This window comes from Poecilia reticulata, chromosome 14 (genome assembly GCF_904066995.2).
Source record: "Poecilia reticulata chromosome 14, P_reticulata-male-v2, whole genome shotgun sequence".
NCBI lineage: Eukaryota > Metazoa > Chordata > Actinopteri > Cyprinodontiformes > Poeciliidae > Poecilia > Poecilia reticulata.
Window position 1 is genome coordinate 17485806 of NC_088843.1, and position 18891 is coordinate 17504696.

Sequence of the window (18891 nt, forward strand, 5' to 3'; positions counted from 1 at the left end):
TGAGTTAAATAAATGCACCCATACCCAAATGTGTTGGCACACTTTAGCGTGTTTTTTTTTTAGACTTTTTAAGGTCGCAAAACCCATTTTGTTTTGACACAACATAATAAAGCAGAGTGAATTCAACAAACCAAGCTGTCCTTTTACAAAATCTCAGCTCACACTGGAACAAAAGCAAAGTTGTACAACCTTGTGCGCAATGACTTCTGACCAATTATCTGTGCAAGTATGTTTTCCTAGCAAAATATATAAAGTTAAGTGATTGTATTTAGACATTTATAGAGGCGGTGTTGCCGTGGATTTCTCACAGATATATGGAAAATATCTTATGTGTAAGCTAACGTTATAGCTAACCAAATAACGCCATGTAGCATAATGCTAGCTGGTGCAAATGTTTTACATTTATTTTTCCTTCAACACTACATTAAAATGTGGATATGAATACTTATAAACATTATTTCTCGGGTGCTTCAGTTCTTATTCCACCTCTTCTGATGGCAAAATTCACCACTTTCAGGTCTCCTCGAAGGCATCCTTTGAACAACGTCTGCACATCATCGCTCAAGGACTAAAGGAATGAGCGCTGCATACCAGCCAAACATTTCATCTACTTCCCTTTCTCTCCGTTTTCTGGAGGGAGAAAAATGAAGCCGTCTTGTTCGGCTTTCTGTCTGCCCCCCCCCCCCCCCCCCCCCCCCCCCCCCCCCCCCCCCCCCCCCCCCAAGGACACGGATGGGACTAAATAAAACATTACAAACATCCTGTCGCCACAAAGGACCGGGGCCGAGAACGAGAGTGGAAATGGAAAAATCTCACCTTTGCCTCGCCCGTCATTAAGCCAATCAAAAGTGCGGCGTGTTTTAAATTTTTATTCCGCAGCTCGGCTGTTACAAACGGAGGGATTTGCAAACGCGGCAGAGGGAGAGAAGTTCCCAACCCGTCTGCTTTTATCAGAGCAGTCAGTGACATCTTTAGCTCATGAATTATAACTGTAGATCCATTGATTATTCAGGCAATTTCCCAGGCTTGTCGTGACTCTGTTAATGGTTATGCTTTATGTCTCAGTAATCAAAATCGTCTTCTGATCTTAATCAAACACTGATCTTATCCCTTGTTGAACATTCTCCGTCCCCCCTCGGCGCTGCCGGCTCTTTTACTGCACTTACTCACTGCATTTGTTCTTCCGCATGAGACCGAGACTCCTTTCACCAACTCGGACCCCACACACATTCCAGTCCCAGCTAAAGCATCACTGTGTGAAAATTCTGCAGTGAGAATAAAACCTTTCTGTAGATGCATTGCATCACAAGGCATCAATGAATTGGTGGTCAATCACAGGTTAGCCAGGATAATTCATTCATAAATACAACAAACCGTTATTTGTCTGATTTTACCATTTGCTTGATGATCTGTAACACTTAGATGTCGCAAAAAATGCACAGATTGAAGACATTTTTTGTCACATAAGGCAAAAATATTTTCAACCTCATTCAACTGAAAATGTCAGGATCTTTGTTGCTGATTTTGCAATCTTCTAAACCAAAGATATTGACTTCTTTCGATGCTGATAACTGCAGTTAGGAGGATTATAATGCCATCCTCCTAACTTATGCAGAGCTTGGTGACTTGACTTCATCCACCCTTTTTTGATCTGTTGCTTAATGACAGGCTACCATGAAGCTCCCCTGTGCTGTGGTGAATCTGTCTGGACAGACCCAGGGAGACTTCTCACAGTTCAAATGACTCTGTCGAGGCGTTACAGCATGTCAAATGGACACGGTGCAGACTTTCACCTTGCAGCGTATTACACTATATCCCTGGATGATGTTAAACTGGGTGTCATTCTATCCAAAGCTTCAGCCTCAACAGACTTATGGCAATGGATTAACAAAAAAAAAAAAAAAAAGGTTTGCAACCTTGAACTATTTCACATTTTGCCATGTTCTCAGCAACAAACCTCTCTTTTCTTTAATGGAATTATACATGAGAGATACTGTAAAAATGGGGGAATAATGTGATCCACGCTGAGCTTTTTTGGGCCAACATCTGAAATGATGAGGGATGGGGTTTTTTTCCATCCAGTAGATGGCTGGTCAGAGTTGATGGGAAGATGGATAAAGCTCAAAACTGTCATGATGTGTGTAGTCGAGATAGAACCAAGGTGGAGACAGCTTCTCAAATTAGGCGTTTTATATATTTTTTTAAGTTGCTAACTGGTCTATGAATGCAAAAATGTAGAGTATGGATGGAGAAACAGGCATAGAAACGGATAAACCCATTGGAGAACAATGAAAAATCAGGAGCTTAAATACTGAAAATGGTGAGAGATAAGCTAATCAGGGGAGACGTGTAACAGCTGTGGTAGGGAGAATAGGAGTGAAACTGAGGCAGGAAACTAACTAACCCACAGGAGGCTCGAAGAACTAAAAAGAGAAAAAGCCTTACAATAGTAGAGCTAAATAAATTCAACAAGAAACAGAAGACAAGAATAAACTCAGAAACTAAGCCTTAGTTTGACAACAACCTTAACATCGGTAATAAACACGAAGAAAAGAACTGAATATGGGAAGACCTGTACAACCCAAACAAAAAACTAAATGTGACAAAAACAGAACTGTGAAAGAAAGCACTCCTTCGAGTGCTCTCAGTCCAGTTTAATAACACTTTAATAACTTTAATAACAAGAATTGGCATAAATATCCATCTTCATATGGACAATTTTGTTAGAGACTCTCCCAAAATGACAGCAGAAACTAAAAGGAATGACCCAAATGGACCCGACAGTCTCTAACATCCCAGTCCGCCACCCATCTGACTTCGCCCTGAAGACCCAACACGGCATTCCTGGACTTTCATACCCGAGTTGAATAATCAGGTCTTTAGGAAGACTCTGGAGAACTTCACTGCATGCCGAGGAGGTAATTCAGCCCCTTGTTTCAGGTGTACTGGAGTTGCAGGACACTGGGATTCTAGGACTGGAGTTGAGGACAACATAACAACATAAACCTGATGCTCGGATGCAACCTGACACCCTCTGTACGTTGAACTGCAAAGAAGAAGAAAACCTGTAAGTGAGGGAACGCTTGCCAAAGAACGAGGACCCAGCTTTAATTTGTTCAATGCTCTTACCTTCCTCCAGTTCCATGTGGGCCCACTGGAGCCTTTCAGGACCCCGTTACCTGTGGAGCTGTGAGACCATGCATGTCACTACAAGCTGTGATGACAACCCTCACCTCAGGGACAAAGAGTACAAAAATCGTCCCCTGTGGCAATCCCACTGTGTTTTTATGTGTCACAGCTGGTTAACAGATCCCAATTTATCTTTGAGGCACAATTACCAGATTGTGTGTGTTCACACTCAAAAAGCAGGTGATTGTGGAAACTCCTTGCTCCTGCAGATGTCATGCCAGTCTCTTGTATGGAAGCAGTGTATTGTTGGCTGAACTCCCTGCTTGCGTTGCTTCGTTATTTCACAATGGCTTTGAAAGGGAACAATGAGTCTCTACAAAGATGAACAACTAATGTTAACACTGGAACGGAGACAAGTCTTTGTGCTGTTTGCTGCGGTTTCATTTTGATCTCTAAATTGCCGGTTTCTAACAGCACAGTTGTTTCTAGCCGAGTGGTTTGGGTTTAAACAAAAACAGCAGCAGATTCATGCCACAGTTGATGACGGGTTTGGCTTTTTGCTTTGACAAAACTCAAAAACAACAAAATTAGAAGTCTTTTCTTTTCCCCCCTCTCTTTTACGCTTTCCTCGAACTCGTGAGATCAGTCGTACCTGCGGCGTTTACCCACAGTGCCTTTAGACACTCATCCCTGGCATGAACGGCTTCCAAAGCCAATTGCAATGTTTGTTTGGGATGATTATCCCAGTTCTTGTTCAAGGTTTCAACAGTGCTGATTTCCTGCGAGGAATTTGGAGACTGTCCTCAGTCTTTCGTAGTTACATTCATTCCCTTTGTGCACCTGTACTTCTGGAAGTAAATCAAACTCTGTTCGTGATGCTACGGTTACCATGTTTTATAGGTGTGCAGTTTCGAAAGCCTCGTCTTTACATTCATCCTGTTGTCGTGGTCAAAGCTCTCAATCTTTGTCTTAACCGAGAATGTCAGTCTTTTCACTTCTGCTTCAAAGTGCTTAGTTTGAAGCTGGCGGTTCTTTCTTGGTCCAGTTTGTGAGAGAGTTGGTGAATACTGGATTCTTCTTAGCAAATTCATCTAATTTCTTTTCTTTCTTTTTTTTTCTTTTTTTTTTTGGAGGTCAGATAATTGAAATTTAGACATGACTAGGTGTTTTGATATAGACAATGCTCCTGAACAAACATCATCATTGTGGTTTGGCAATAAAAAAATAAAAAAAACAAGCTAACATTTAGCTTTTGAAAAAACAACCCAACCACATCTCTATTCAGAATATGTGGATTAATCTTAAAAAGTCTGGTCAGAGTCATGAACCCAACCAATTTCAAACAATTCTAGCAATTCTGGTAAGAAGAGAGAACCTACTAATATTAGGTTACAGTGAGTTTAGCCTAATATTAGCAGAGGGTATGCATATATTTGGCGTCATACGGTACAAACAATCGACATAAAAGTTTTAAAACCAATCGAAGCTCCATGCTGAAAGATGATTCTACGCTAAAAAGAAGACCAGTTGAAATGCCCAAAATGAATACAACATTCATTCTAATGATACATTCATGTAAACTTTTGACTGGTACTGTGAGTGTTTTATGTCTCTGACATCTCATGAATAAATGGAATCAGTCTGCTGAATATGTTGAAAGAATCCAGCAAATGGAGGATTTTCCACTAACTGCCATGTAAATACATTAAATAATCCCTTTTAGCGCTCCTGCTGTTAAGACGGTCCATTTGCATACTTAATTGGTTGCAATATGCTGCCAAGAGAAGTACTGATTAAAACCGGAAACGAAATATCTACAAACATTCTCGTATGACTTCAGCAGTCTTCAGCAGCATACATATTTTTATTTCTTTTTCTTGGGTTCATACAAATTTCCTGAAACAACCTCTCCCAGGGGAAAAAATACCGAGCCGAGCGAGAGTGCGCACCTGCATCATCAGCCATTTTGCCTCATGTGGTGCATCTAGTGCAGATGCTGTGAGGCTACAGGGGAATTTCTTTTTTTTTTTTTCATCTGATTTGAGAATTCTGCGTACGGTTCAGTGCGCGGCGGGGCCGGGTCGGTTTTTGAACCGTTATATTGACTACCAAGCCAGCGGGCACAGAACCTGTGAAGCGTGTACCGGTTTACTCAGACGGACAGCAAGGTCAAAAGAAGCCCGGCTCCCTTACAGCGGCGACACGAAGACTCCTCAAGCCTCGGAGTAAACAGCTGGGGCGCCATGCGCAGGCTGGATGGCAGCAGGTTTTCCAGCTAGTGTCATCCAGGTGAGTGGGAAACCACTGAAATTACAACTTTTTTAAAATCAATTGAAGGTAATTCTTGTAGGGTTGCAAGAGTCAGGATTTGAACACGGAAGTGTTTGTGCTCTGCTAAATAACAGTGGCAACACCAATGCCAGACCCTCATTGCAGTCTGTGAATTTAACAAATGTACAAATTTGGAATGTTATTGAGTACGTCCCCCCCCCAACCCCCCCCCAAAACTCAAATTTTGACCATATTTCTCACACTTTTTTTGTTGTTGTTGTGTCCACCTGTAGTTTCTATCCAATCTCCGTTTGTGTTTTTCTTGCCCAGAATTTTTTTGAGACATTGAGAAATATTCTGTTTTGTAAGCAAGCAAAAAATAGATGAATACGCTTGTTTAACACAGCAATGTGTAGCAATAGGTTGGGGAGGGGGATAACTCCAATTGCACACTTTTTTTTAAAACTGAGTATGTTAGTAACTGCATAACAGTGTAATATTTTTAAAAAATCATATAAAACTGTGTAATGTAAATTTGCCAGTACATTACAGTAGTAGTGTTTTTTTCTTTTACCTTTGTGTAAATATGGATTCTTCCTCTTACCTTTAGCTTGCTGCTGGTAGTCCTGAATTTCCCAGCTGTATATTTCTATTCTTTTATTTCATATTACAGTATTACACTTTTTTTTCCCACTTAAGCTTTCACATTTTTGGGAACTTCAAATTTGGTAAAGCAAACTTTCAAATTTGTCACATTCTTGTTCCGCGTCAGGGTTTAAGACTAAATAGCTCAGGACAAAAGCGTTTCAAATGAGGTACAGTCATATTCAGTAATGTAAATAATGCATTCTGATGAGGCTTGTTTGTCAGATTAAACGTACATTTTGAAAATAAAAACCTTAAAAACAGGTATTAAACACTTTTACATTATAATTATAATTTTAACTGTCGCTGTAGTGCTGTTAAGTGGGAAAATTGTCATATTTAGCAGAAAAAAAGGATTGAAAACATCAATCTGAGTGTAATTAATCCACATAATGTGAATTGACTTACTGAAATAAATGGAGTTTTCAACAACATCCTCATTTATTAAATATCGCTGTATGTTTCAGTGAATTCAGTTGCTGTTTCTGTCCTTCCTATCATGTTTACTTGCATGTTTTGAAGCCGCTCCTCCTCCAGAAACTCGCTGAAACAGAAATAATAATTCAATTAAAATCGAATTAGAGTAATTACAAGCGAACGCTGCACTCCATCACACTTATCAACTGTCGCACATTAATACACTTGATTTAATTTAAATTTTTTTACACTCGATGTTTCTTAATTGCAGACTACATCAAATGGAGGCCAAGTAAAATCCTCTTCTCTTTTTGCAGAACAGGCACTCCAGAAACAGATAATCCTTCTGATCCTTTTAATCTTTCCAGATCTTTGGGAGTAATTCCTCTCTGTTATGAAAAATAGAAACCATACACAACCACTTTTTTTTCCTTTTTTTTTCCATCCCTCAGGTTTTCTTGCAACTGTGCGATATCCTCCGATCCACAATTCTTGCACAGTCCAGTGTTTTTTTTGGGGGGTATTTTGTTGTTGGTTTTTATTTTTTTAAATCTCTATAAACTGTTCCCTTATTTCTATTACAGGTTGTTTATGTGCACGTAGTGAAACGTGCAGTAAAACCACCAGTCACCCCTGTGGTTCTGTTCTGATGATGGCAGCTCCCTCCATAATGGGCTGCTTCGCAAGGTGGGCCACTAAATTAATGACTGTAAAACGACTCATCTCCAGTAATGCAAGCCGGCAACTTATTACAGCGAGGAGAGAAACGGGGATGAAATGGAGCGGCAGTGCATTCACCACAGCCATTTTGCCATTTTGCTCTTCTTCTGCTCCCTGCAGGACATTTTTCCTTTCCTGGAGCGGGAGAAAAAAAGAAGAAGACGAGAGAAAAAAAGGGAAGAAAAACAAACCTTCTCGTGTCACTTACAATCCACTTCACTTGCAGGTTTACAAATTCTATTAGGATGATCTTCTGCATTGCTTGAAAATGCTGCAGCGAGATGAAAGGGAAGGGCTGCCTGTTGGGGGGGATAAGTGAACTCCACTTGCCTTCTCTTCAGAGGCTGGGCGATGGGGAGAGTAAGAGGAAAACATGGCAGCAGAAAGACCCCCCACCTATACTTTCATACACAAGCCCCCTTACTCTCTGTTGCTCAGCGAAGCACAATTTCTCCTCTGTGACGCGAGTGCAAGGTAAATACAAATGTAGGCTATCAACTGGATCAGAACCAGAATTGACTGCCAGTGGTTAGCAACGTTGTCATGAAGCTGTGTTCGCCCCTTTATACATTTTATGTTTAAATGTGTCAGGGACAAATATAAAAACAGTTTTATTTGTTGAAGAGCAAAGCCGTCCAAATCAACCCGACTCTATGTGACAAAGTAATTCTTCGCTAAACCTATAAACCTGGTTGTGGCGACCGTGACGACGCCTCCCATCAAGTACTTTTCCTGGCAGAGTTGCTGTAATTCTGGGTTTTTGAGAGCAAACAGTCTGCTAAAGGTCAAGTTCAAGTCTGAGTCTTCAGTAGGCTTTTCAGAAATGTTGATTTTTATTTTTGGACCATTCCATTGTTTGGTTCTTCGTTCCGCTGCATAACCCTCAACTATTAAGGTCACAAACTGATTGCTGATTTTCCCAGAATTCTTCCATGGACTCCGTTTTTTCCCCCACTTTCTTTCTTTTTGTTTTATCGTCAACACTGACTTTAACTGATTCAAGTGAGGTTTGTAGGATTCTAGGTGTTTATTTAACCTGCTGAATGAGTCAATGACGTTTTTTGGTAAACTGGTTACTGTCAGTCTTCCCACTTTGAATTTCAAACTTTCTAACTTATTTCTGTGATATTAAACAGGAGAGGTCCCAGGATTAAACCTTGAGGTACTCCATATTTGACTTCTGTCTGCTCTGATGAGGTTATCTGGTGACACAAAGAAGTCCCCGTTTTTTAGGTTAGATTTTAAAAAGTTAACTAATGGACCAGAGATTGGGTGTGCTGTTATGGCGCAGGGGTTAAGCACAACCTACATAGTCCTTGACGCAGCTGTCGCAGGTTTGATTCCCGCCTTGGCGACCCTTGCTGCATGTCTTCCCCATCTCTCATTACCCACTTTCCTGTCAGTTAACTATCAAATACAGGCCACTAGAGCCAATAAAACCTTTAACATAATAATGGACCAGAGAATTGAGGTTAAACTCTCCACTTCAGGTTGCTCAAAGGTTGTTACTTTTATATGAACTCGTTTTATTATGAGATGTAATAAGAGACTCATTGGGAGGTATTTAAGTCTTATTTATTGAACGTGACTAATTCTACTAATGTCAGTCACCCAGGAAAATCTACACCCAGCGTGAATAGAGATCTTGTTGCCTGTGGTGATGGAGAAATAAAAATACATAAGGATTATTTGCAGTCACTTTTAAGCCAAAATGAAAATAGACTGGAGAAGAAAAAAAAAACATGAACCAGGTCCAAAGAGTATTTGACACACATCTGTTGTAGCTGCATGAAAACCCAGCTTTAATTTCAAGCCGTCATTATTTATGAAATCGACGGAGCCGAAATACCGAATTCCCGACCTCGCGGTCCCTCCGAAGGCTCCCCATGACTTCATTATATTTGAATTGAGAACACATGTTCCTATCTGGCCTCAGTTATTTTAACATGAGCAACACAGACCTGATTCTTCCTCTTTTCGCTTCATGGGGCTGAACTAGACGTTGGATCGCTCATGAATTAGTAAATGCCGAATGTTTCTGCGATTGGGCTGTGCTGCTTGCTTGAAGAGGTCAAAGCTTTGTGTTTGAGGAACAGTCTTGGTTTAATGCTCACACTGCTATTGCAGGAAGGAATTTGCAGATTTTCCTTTGGTTTCACGTTGATCAAGGAACCATGTAAGGTTTGTTATTTTCTGTTTCCATCCTCTTTCTCTGTCTCTCTGTGAGGCTATATTTGGAAACTCTTTTATCGGCACAGATGTCAAATAGAAAATTGCTGTGCAGAAGTACAAGGATAAAAGAATACCACTGATATTCAGGGGGAGAGGGGGGGAAAATGCATATAGTCATCTTCTGAAACGATGGCAATAAAGGTCTATGATTACATTTTGGAGTTGAAATGTGAACTGAAAGGTCATCCGTGCTATTTCAAATGGGTGGACTTGCACAAAATGGCCTTAAGGACAACACATATCAGAAGCTGTTGTTAAAAAAACAACAAAATAATCTAGAATGAATCAAAGTTTGCTCTGTTTTTCACCTTGTAAGCATCGAGCAGTTGTTTGGCATATACTTTTCAAGACACATTAAATGTTACAAATAATGAAAAGAAATGTCGAGTCGCTGAAGAGGTCTGAGTTAAAGCTTGAAATGGGACCTTTTAGGTGTGGTAAATTAGAGGTCCAAAGGTTTGAGGTCTTTGACGTCTAAAACATCACGTATATTTAAAATTTTTTGTCGTCTTCTTTTTTTTCTTTTTTTTTTTTGCTGTACTACATTTATATTAATGCATAACAAGGGATTACTTTTTTTATGAATACATACTCTGGTAACATAATTTACCTTTTGCATTGGCTCCTAAATTGACACTAATCCGTTACACTTTAATTTCAGCTTATTTCATACATACTTTATTATAGCAATCTGTGTTTCTACAATCAAATGTTAGCTGAAAGCTGCAGTATTATAAAAAGTATTTTTGTACATATTTGTTAAAGCTGTTAGCATATTGTGACGGTATGATATGAGACAGATATTCTGTGAAAAGGTTGGTCTCCTCCACCTCCTTCCTGAGCTACTATTGTCATGTGAGGAAATGCACCACACCCGACCATAAACAACCAATCAGAGCCAGGAGGGGGGTTCTAGTGCTGTCAATCATTCTCATGAATACTCTGCTAAATGTGCTCATGGCGGAGAAACAACTCATTGTTATCCGCCACCATCCTAGGCCATGCTAACTAGCCTTAGCATTCACAACAGGCTCTGCCGATGAGGAGAAGCTGCACTGTAGCAGAGAGGTACGTACAAGGTCATGAGTGACAGCGCTAAGACCCTCCTCCTGGCTATGATTGGTTGCTTCTAGTTAGTATTAGACGCACTGGGAAAAGGCAGCTTCACAGATTAACTGTATCGTACTATCCTGTCACGACATAGTGACAGTTTCAACAAATATGTCAAAAGTTTATAAAAGTTACATACTGCAGCTTTGAGGAGTGCTAAATAAAGAAATCTTGTGAAGTAAATCTCTTTCCCCTCCTTCCTGCAGTGGTAAATGTAGGTCTCACTCTATCCAAATCCTAAACAGTCAACAGTGATTGATTGTGTAAGCCAGCAGAGGAACCACGAGCTAAGAGGATTTTGACAGTCCCCATATATTAAGACCAGAGAGCTTTTTCAGTCCCTGCTGTCATCATTACAAGAACAAGCCTCACTCAAACTGATCTTCCAGCCTATAATAAATCACTCTAATTTAACTTTTTGCTGTAAGAACAATTCGGTCTCTGTGCTGCTGTCTTTTTTTTTTTTCTTCTCTCTCTCCCTCTCTCTCTCTATCTGACGGTGGAGACGCACTGACATTATTCATAATTCAGGTCAGCTTTTGAACAGCAGTTCATGTGTCGCAATTTAGTGGTGAATATGTCACGCGCTTGTCATGTATTACGGGCACGTTAAGGGCATTAAACACTTGTAGGGCCTTCAGGGACAAGTCATTAGTGATGAATATTAAACCTCCCACATGTGGCGCGTTAGAGACACTTACGTCCCCACTATACCTTTGATGAATAGCATCATCTAATCATATTTGCCACTGGAACATAACGGGGCAAGAACAAAGCTTCATCTCCAGTAACTCTGCACGGCTACAGAGGGGGACATTCAAGCATTATTATTCCGCACTCAAAGTGTAAGTAATAGGGGCTATTACGGGGCTCATAGACAGACCTGTAGGAGGAGGATATTAGAATTCGAGATTACCTAGAAAACCTTTGTTTCTACAAGCACCCAGCAATTCAACATGCATTATGCCCATAGTTCCATTACATGCCACTTGAGTCTCCCTCCTGACGAGCAGAGATAATAAGGACGAAGAGACCCAAATAAGATAAAGGTAAAAGCTACAAACAAGCAGGTGAGAATGTTTTTATTTTTGCAAATCAGATCCTCTAATTACCGCCATCTGTTGTCTGAAGAGTGGTGGGGGTGGGGGGGGGAGTGGATGAAGTGTTGCGTTCTGAATTGGCAATTAAAGATAAATAAGCAGTGCAACAGAAGGAATCTATTATTTTTCCTCTGAGGGTAACACATGCAGATTAGGTGCGTTTGACACGTTTTGGTTTATTTAAGCAACATTCTCTCTTGTACTTTTGTTCTTTATTCACTCGTATGGTCTCTGTTGAATGAATGGTGATAGAAGCTTTTAATTTATACATAACTTCTGATTTAACAATAATAGTTCAAATAATGTAAAAAAAAAAAAAAAGTAAATGCTTCTTTAAAAATGTGGACGCTGACATTACCATTGGAGACGTCTGTGCTGTAGAAACATGTTTAGCATTGAGATGCTATTTGAGGCTTGAAGATCTTCGCTGATTGGCTAACTAATTTTAGCACAGCTTGCACACAACAATAGTCTTTTCCAGAGTTGAATCGCTTTTTAAAGCAAAAATTAAACCCCACTGGCTGGAACATTTGGATGTAAAAACGTGTGATTGTTTTTCCATAAAGTTTACAAATGTGTAAATAATTAATTAAAAATAAAATAACATTAAAATATATGTTAGTGGTGCTGTCAATTGATTAAAAGACTTAGTCTGATAAGTCACACTCTAGCACTGATTATTCACTATGCTTGGCTTTGTAAGTTCAAACTGTAAAAAATTGCACTCTTTCAAAAAATGTTTGAGAAATTTTTTGTTCTCTTAAACCAAACATCTCAAGTTTTCCAAGTTTTCATACTTGGGTTTAAAATAAGCAATTTTTTTTTACGTTAATTTACAAATGTTAACTATAAATTGATTGTTCTTGATTTGAACGATAATTTACCGTTGTAATAAGTTGGCTACGTACTTCCTCGGTCTTATCCATACATCTGTCGTAGTGGGGGGGGTTTTCCCCTCATCTTTTCACTCACGTTTGAAACTCTGCGTTGTTGACCGCAGTGCAAGACTGCGTAACACGTTGCTGTTAACTAAGCAACCCTCTGCAGGAGAGAGGCTTTCAGGTCAAGATGGGTAACCTCTTAGATTAATCACGTGTATTCATTTATTGACGTTAGCATCGCACGGAGGATGCTAAACAGTTTCGGTGTGACAAAGCAGAAGCCAAAACCGAACAAATCCGCTAAGGCCTAAAGTGTTTTTCACAGCACTGATTGTACAGACTTCAATCCCCTGGATGGAGATAGTTGTGTGGCAGTTAGCAGAGCTGTGGAGGCAGATGAAGTTTAGGCGAAGGTGTAATTAAAGCTGATTATAGCGAGGCAGACGGGAGGGGAGAGCAGCACATTTGTCTTCCCCACAAATGAGCTGAGTCTAGGGGGAGCTAAGAATTAGCTGCCTCTCTGTCGCCTGGTCCCCGCCACACCACTTTGTCACAAGGACACTCTTCCCAGAAGATCAGACAGGGTCAAGTGCATGTGTATCACTTGGCATTATTCTTACGGATGGGCGGGCGGGCAGGCGGACTCACCGCTGCACCAAGCACAGCAGACTGAGGCAGTTTAAGCAAGCTCTCAGCTGCACCACTTTGCCCCTATTTAAAAAACTGAGCTGAGAATTCACTGGATTCTCAGTGTACATTGAAGCTTTTCATAAAACACCTGTTCATGAGATATATAACACCTCATATTTAGTAGGGAATACACTATACAGTCCACAAATTTTCCGATTTGTTATTATCTAAGCAAATTCAGAGATGCATTTACAATGTTAGACAATGTTAGCAGAAGACATGAACAAACGACTAAGTAATCTGTAATTTCCTCCCTGAATAAATGTATTCTTGTGTCCGGTCAGTGAGAATGAGCGCCTCTTGTTTGCACTGTGTAAGCACAGCACAAGAAATATTTTTGCACACCAACAAAAGTGGCTGACGACAACGAAGCTGGTGTGAGAATTGTAGCATATAATTTGATGACAAATCGTAGCACTATTTCAGTGTTTTTAAAGTACCGTATTTTCCGCACTATAAGGCGCACCTTCAATGAATTGCCTATTTTAAAACTTTTTTCATATATAAGGCGCACCGCATTACAAGGCGCATAGAATAGACGCTACAGTTACGGTTGCCACCCGTCCCGTACAAATGTGGATATGTAACAATAAAGAAGTGGTCCCCAGTACTTTATATACTAGGCTGTCCCAGTCATTGTTTCACTCATGGTGTTGGTGTTGCGATATTGTGCCCAACTGCTTTCTGGCTAACACAGACCAACCGACACGCTGCCGCAGCAGTCTCTGTCTCTCTTCCCCCGACTCCCCACCCCACTCCTCAGTCGGCGAGGAGAGCCTTCTGCGACTGGGCCGGGGCGTGGCCGGACGATGGTCACCCTTCTCCATTCGCGCACAGCATGTTCGTGGAGAACGTGGTGCTAAATGACCTGCAGACGACCTGATTCTAGACGGTCGGTAGGTAGATAGGTTTGAGGAGGTTTTTAGGTGCGCCTTACAGTGCGGAAAATACGGTAGTCTCTAGTTCAAAATTGTACACATTTAGAATGCTTGGACCCCTACTGGACTGTTCTACCCAAAATCAAGATCCTTTAAAACACAATTAGAGATAAAATCAAGTAATAATAATGCAGAGAAATTGTGTTAAACTTGATTGATAAACGCATACAACGGAGCTACAACAATGCTGTTTTGTACCAAGTGAAGAACCAATAGATTATCTGTCTAATCTATCGGATTTTCTTCCCACGTTAGTGAGTGTGAAGGGATTCATGCAAGAATCAACAGTCATCAGAGCTTAAGTGAATATTTTTCAACTCATAAGTCTAGGATTTACAAATTTTTCTATCATTTTAATCTTCTGGTGTAATTATGTTTAATTCAAGGTTGTTGTATAAACAAAGGTATTAAAATATTACAAAGAAAAAAGACACCAGGCATATTCTGTCACAGTTCAAAACCTGATTAACTCTGAGTTTTCCTTTACTTCTTTATAGATCAAATATAGAAAAACCATTTAGCACAATAATCTTAAGTATCACTGATAGTGAAAAAAAACCCTAATCAAAGTAATCTCTTTAAAGAAACCAGGGTAAAGTGGGTATATGGATTGGTTCCGAGCAAACGATGCTTTTTATGGATTTTAAATAACCGCTCTCTTACATAATCATGATTGTCTCTCTCATTCTCTCAAGGGCAACATCAATACAACATCAACTGCAACATCAATACAACACAACTCACAAACTGTAAATCAGTCAAAGACCCTTTACTTTCCAACAACTGTGTTACCTATTGGTGAAATATTCTTAGTCAGCCCGCTAGAATACAACAGAGAAAACCGTCTCTCTGAGGTAAACGCTTTCTTTAAATGTTGAAAGGAGGCTCTCTGAAAGTATTTGGTGCTTATTGTGTTGTTGTGATACATTATTTACTGCTGCATTTCCCTGAGATCAGACTTCTGTCGACGTTTGTTACACGAGGTGATGAAGTTAGCTGGCCCCAGGTGTCCCTGCAGCAAGAAGCTTAGGGGTGCTTTCATCGCACAAATCATGAGCTGACAACTCAACTGCAGTATTAATCCTACAGAGAAATTCCCCAGCCATGTGTTGGCAATGTCAGAAAGATGCATCCATCAGCCTTTTTCCAAGCATATATTGAAAATGTCAAATCCGGTGTGCCGATTCCAGTTTTGACGGATTCCAATTTGAAGGACTAGAAACTGGGCTAGAGATGCCTTGAAATAGGTAACTGATTTACAAGATCATCTGAATTACAAGAAATCTCTGTGATTTCTAGAGCTTAAGAAATTTTGTTAAAAAGAAATTGCGAGCACTTTCAGTTTTGAAGCCTTCTACTGGAAAAAAAAGTCTGCGACACATTGCTGAAAATGCTAACTGACCTAAGCTGCCACAAGTAGGTGAGACAGAAATAAATGACAGCTCTGCCCCGTCAGTTTAGCTGCTTCATCTCCAGTCTGGTCTGTTGTGCAGGTGGCACCAACGGATTGATTCTCCCCCCTTGCCGCCGCTTCTTCTGTCGTGATGAAAACGTTCTTCGACATATTCCTGCTTCTCCTACGATCCACAATGGCATCATTTGTTTCAAGATGTGATTGTTTCCGCGTCGTTTTTGCGCTGGAAGCGTGACGTGTGCAGAGTAAAAAAAAAAGAAATGGAGAGAGTACACTCCCCTGTGGTGCTCCACCTGGTTAGACACGTGACTCTGAACTCTCTAATACATTTGTTCTGTTTGGTAGTGATTGATCCAGGCGATTGTTGAGGCCTCCTCCTGTGTGTTACGGAGTTTCTGTCAAAGTGAATCCGCTTGAATTGCATTAAATGCACTGGAGAAATAATAATAAAAAAACATATTCACTACAGTGCTGCTTGTTTTGTCCAGATGACAGGGGGTTTGTTGAAGCAGGTGCATGATGTCATCTTCAACTCCCAACTCCTGTAAGGTGCCCGTTTGCTCACTCGGGTGGGTTTAGTCAGCTATGAGAGACGGCGTTCATCGAACCAGCCCGCTGGTTTTCCACAGCTCTTCTTGACTTTTCTACAAACTGGCAGCATCTGTCTACTACAAGTCAGAGAGCTATTACACAGACACGGACAGACTTTATTGTTGTTCGACTGTACCTTTAGAATGTACGTATTGAGCAACATCTCATTTCAAGGGTCCAGTGATAATAATAAAGAAACAATAATAACAAGTCTAAACATAAATCTGTACAATAAAAACCTTTATGGGAGTTTAGTAGTCTTATTGTTTCGGTCCTGAGTTTTTATGAGGTTTGCTTATTCTGTGTTCTTTAGTCTCTCTTTTTTTTTTTTTTATTAGACCAGACTTGTTTTTACTTTACTAGCTCAGTCCTTCCTTTGTGATTCTAGTTTATGTTTATTTTTTGTGTCTTGTTATTCTTTGTTACTTTAGTTTAATCATGTTTCTTAGGTCTCGTTATTCTTAAGGGTTAGATTTATTTCCTTGTGTACTCTTCCTCGCCCTCCGTGCCACTTTTTCTCCCTCCCCATTTCTAACCCTACCCCATCTGCTCCTTGTTCCCCAGTATATATGCAACTCATTCTCAGTTCATCTCAGTACACTCTGCTGTTTTTCCTGTTTCTTCACTGGCATCCCTGCTGGCTTTTTCCTCCTGGATTATTGTTTTTGTTATGCTCTGGCTCCCTGTGTTCCCTGTGATTTTTACAGGAGTTTTTTTGTTGTTCATAATTTTTAATAAACATCCTTCACCTACTAGCTGCCTTTCTGCATTTGAAACAGCTTAACCTTCTGCTTTTTGCATACTTTTGACACTTATTGACTGGGTCAGACTTTATAAAAAGCTTGCAGGCGGCATCCCAAGGTCCCAAATTTTGGAAAACCAAAAAAAAAAAGATTTTTTTTTTTTGTATTGAATGCATGAATTGGTTGGAATACTTTCCAACCACTGTAAATTATATAAAATTCACAGATTCACATCAGGTGAGTGGCATTATTTTTGGATTTTTATGAGCACGAATAACACTAAAGAGCTTTGAACATTTTGAAATTACATATTTCAAAATTACGTTTGCAGGAAAAATAAGCATCCCAGTTATGCATTAAACCAACCCTATGTAGAGCCTACATGCTGTTATTTGATGTGTTTCTAGTTCTTTGTTCTACCAGCTTTAATAAATAGGGGGAACATGTAAGATTTTTATTTTTTGATTTAACCAGATGATCATTAGTCATTACTCGTCACTGGGAAAGAGGTTGATTCTGGTTTCTCACCAGTTGATTGGTGCATCTGTACAACTACATGAATTTCTCAATACCACAGTGATATTATGAACAGGACAGATGTTCATTATGTAGGACGATCTACACGTGTTGCACAGATTTTCTTTCTCCCATTCGGTTGTTTTCCTGAAAATAAAATGCAGCTTTATATACATGGAAGGCTTAATGCACATCACTTTAAAAGTGAAAGAGAGGCTCACAGAGTAATTGTAAAAGAAATACTACCATTCTAGAATAGCCAAATAAATTATTTTCATACACATTATTACAAACCTTTGTTGTTTTATTCACAATAATTCTACTTATTTTTCATTTTTGGCAAATACGCATTTCTCCGACGCCATGCAGCCTTGTATCTACTACATCTCATTAGAAACTCTGACTGTGCCGCCAGGTACACGGTGTTGTCGGCGTTCTCCTCTAAATAATGACCAGACGTGTGTCCAGAGGCAGCACTATTTGCGCCGAGGAGGAAGCGCTCAGCCTGTAAAGCGGCACTGCGGCATCGCCAGTATCACTGCGCCCCGGTCTCCCTTCTCCGGGATCCTGAAGCTCGGATCTGGGGAGAGGAGGAGGAGGAGGTGCCCTATGGTTTTCCTTTGCGGGGATTTATTTCGCCAGCTCCAAACCTTCTTGTGCGTTACCTATTTTTTCCCCCCCCTCCTCTTCTGACCAAGAGGCCTTCAACTTGTCCGGACGGTCCCTTCCTCACTCGCAAGGGTTTGCATTTCTTGGTTTTGCATGACGTGTCTTGGAGCTCTTAAAGAAAAAAAAAAAAAAAAAAAGAGGCTTGCTTTTGTTGTGTGTTCTTATAGTGGAAAATGAGGCTTGAAGAGGGAGAGAGAGAGAGAGAGCGAGCGCGAGCCGGAGCAGGAGGCAGTGCCAGTCCGCTGCTGCTGTCGCTGCTGTGGGCTGGACTGTGTTCCAGAGCCAGAGATCTGTACTGACAGCACAGGCGGACAAAAAGGGACTATGAGCGAAGACCAGGCAAAGAGTCTCCACTGAGGAGGAAAAGCCAGGGAGAGTGCTGGAACACAGTTTGTTTCAAATAAGGAATAGCATGGGAGCTGTGTGTGCAGTGTGCGCGTGTCACCAGATGAGTGTCGGCACGAGGCTTCAGGGTTAAATGCATAGTTTAAAAAAAAAAAGACAAAAAGCAAACGGTGACGTTACAGTAAAGGTGTTTTTTCTTTTCAGTTTTTTCTTTTCCTCCTTCAGATTGGCATAACTGCATGAACTGTGTCCTGAAATGATCCCTGCATCTTTAAACGCTTGCATGGTGGCTTACTAGATGTGCCTTTGTTTTGGATTTTTGTTTTTCTTTTAATGTTAAAACTGAACATTTTCCACTTTGCAGGGTGTAGCAGAGTGTGTGTGCATGTGCTGCAGAATTCCAGATGAGCTCCATCGCATTGTCTCCTTGGACACACTGGCTGTCATGTAAAGTTGGGAATGATGGTTGACTGAGACAAA

General features: G+C 40.4%; 1 protein-coding gene across 13 annotated transcripts in view; it reads left to right on the forward strand.

Annotated features, from left to right (window-relative positions):
* Window positions 1-17914: 17914 nt before the first annotated feature.
* auts2a (activator of transcription and developmental regulator AUTS2 a) overlaps window positions 17915-18891 on the forward strand; it is a 359733-nt gene continuing 358756 nt past the window's right edge. For 5 of the 13 annotated variants that reach the window (XM_008428205.3, XM_008428211.3, XM_008428213.3 and 2 more), the window contains exon 1: window positions 17916-18138. The gene's annotated coding sequence lies outside the window, so the exon portion shown is untranslated. Of the gene's footprint in view, window positions 18139-18217; window positions 18599-18891 lie in introns of those variants that run through there. The other 8 variants (XM_008428210.3, XM_081615290.1, XM_081615291.1 and 5 more) reach the window with 5 other exon arrangements.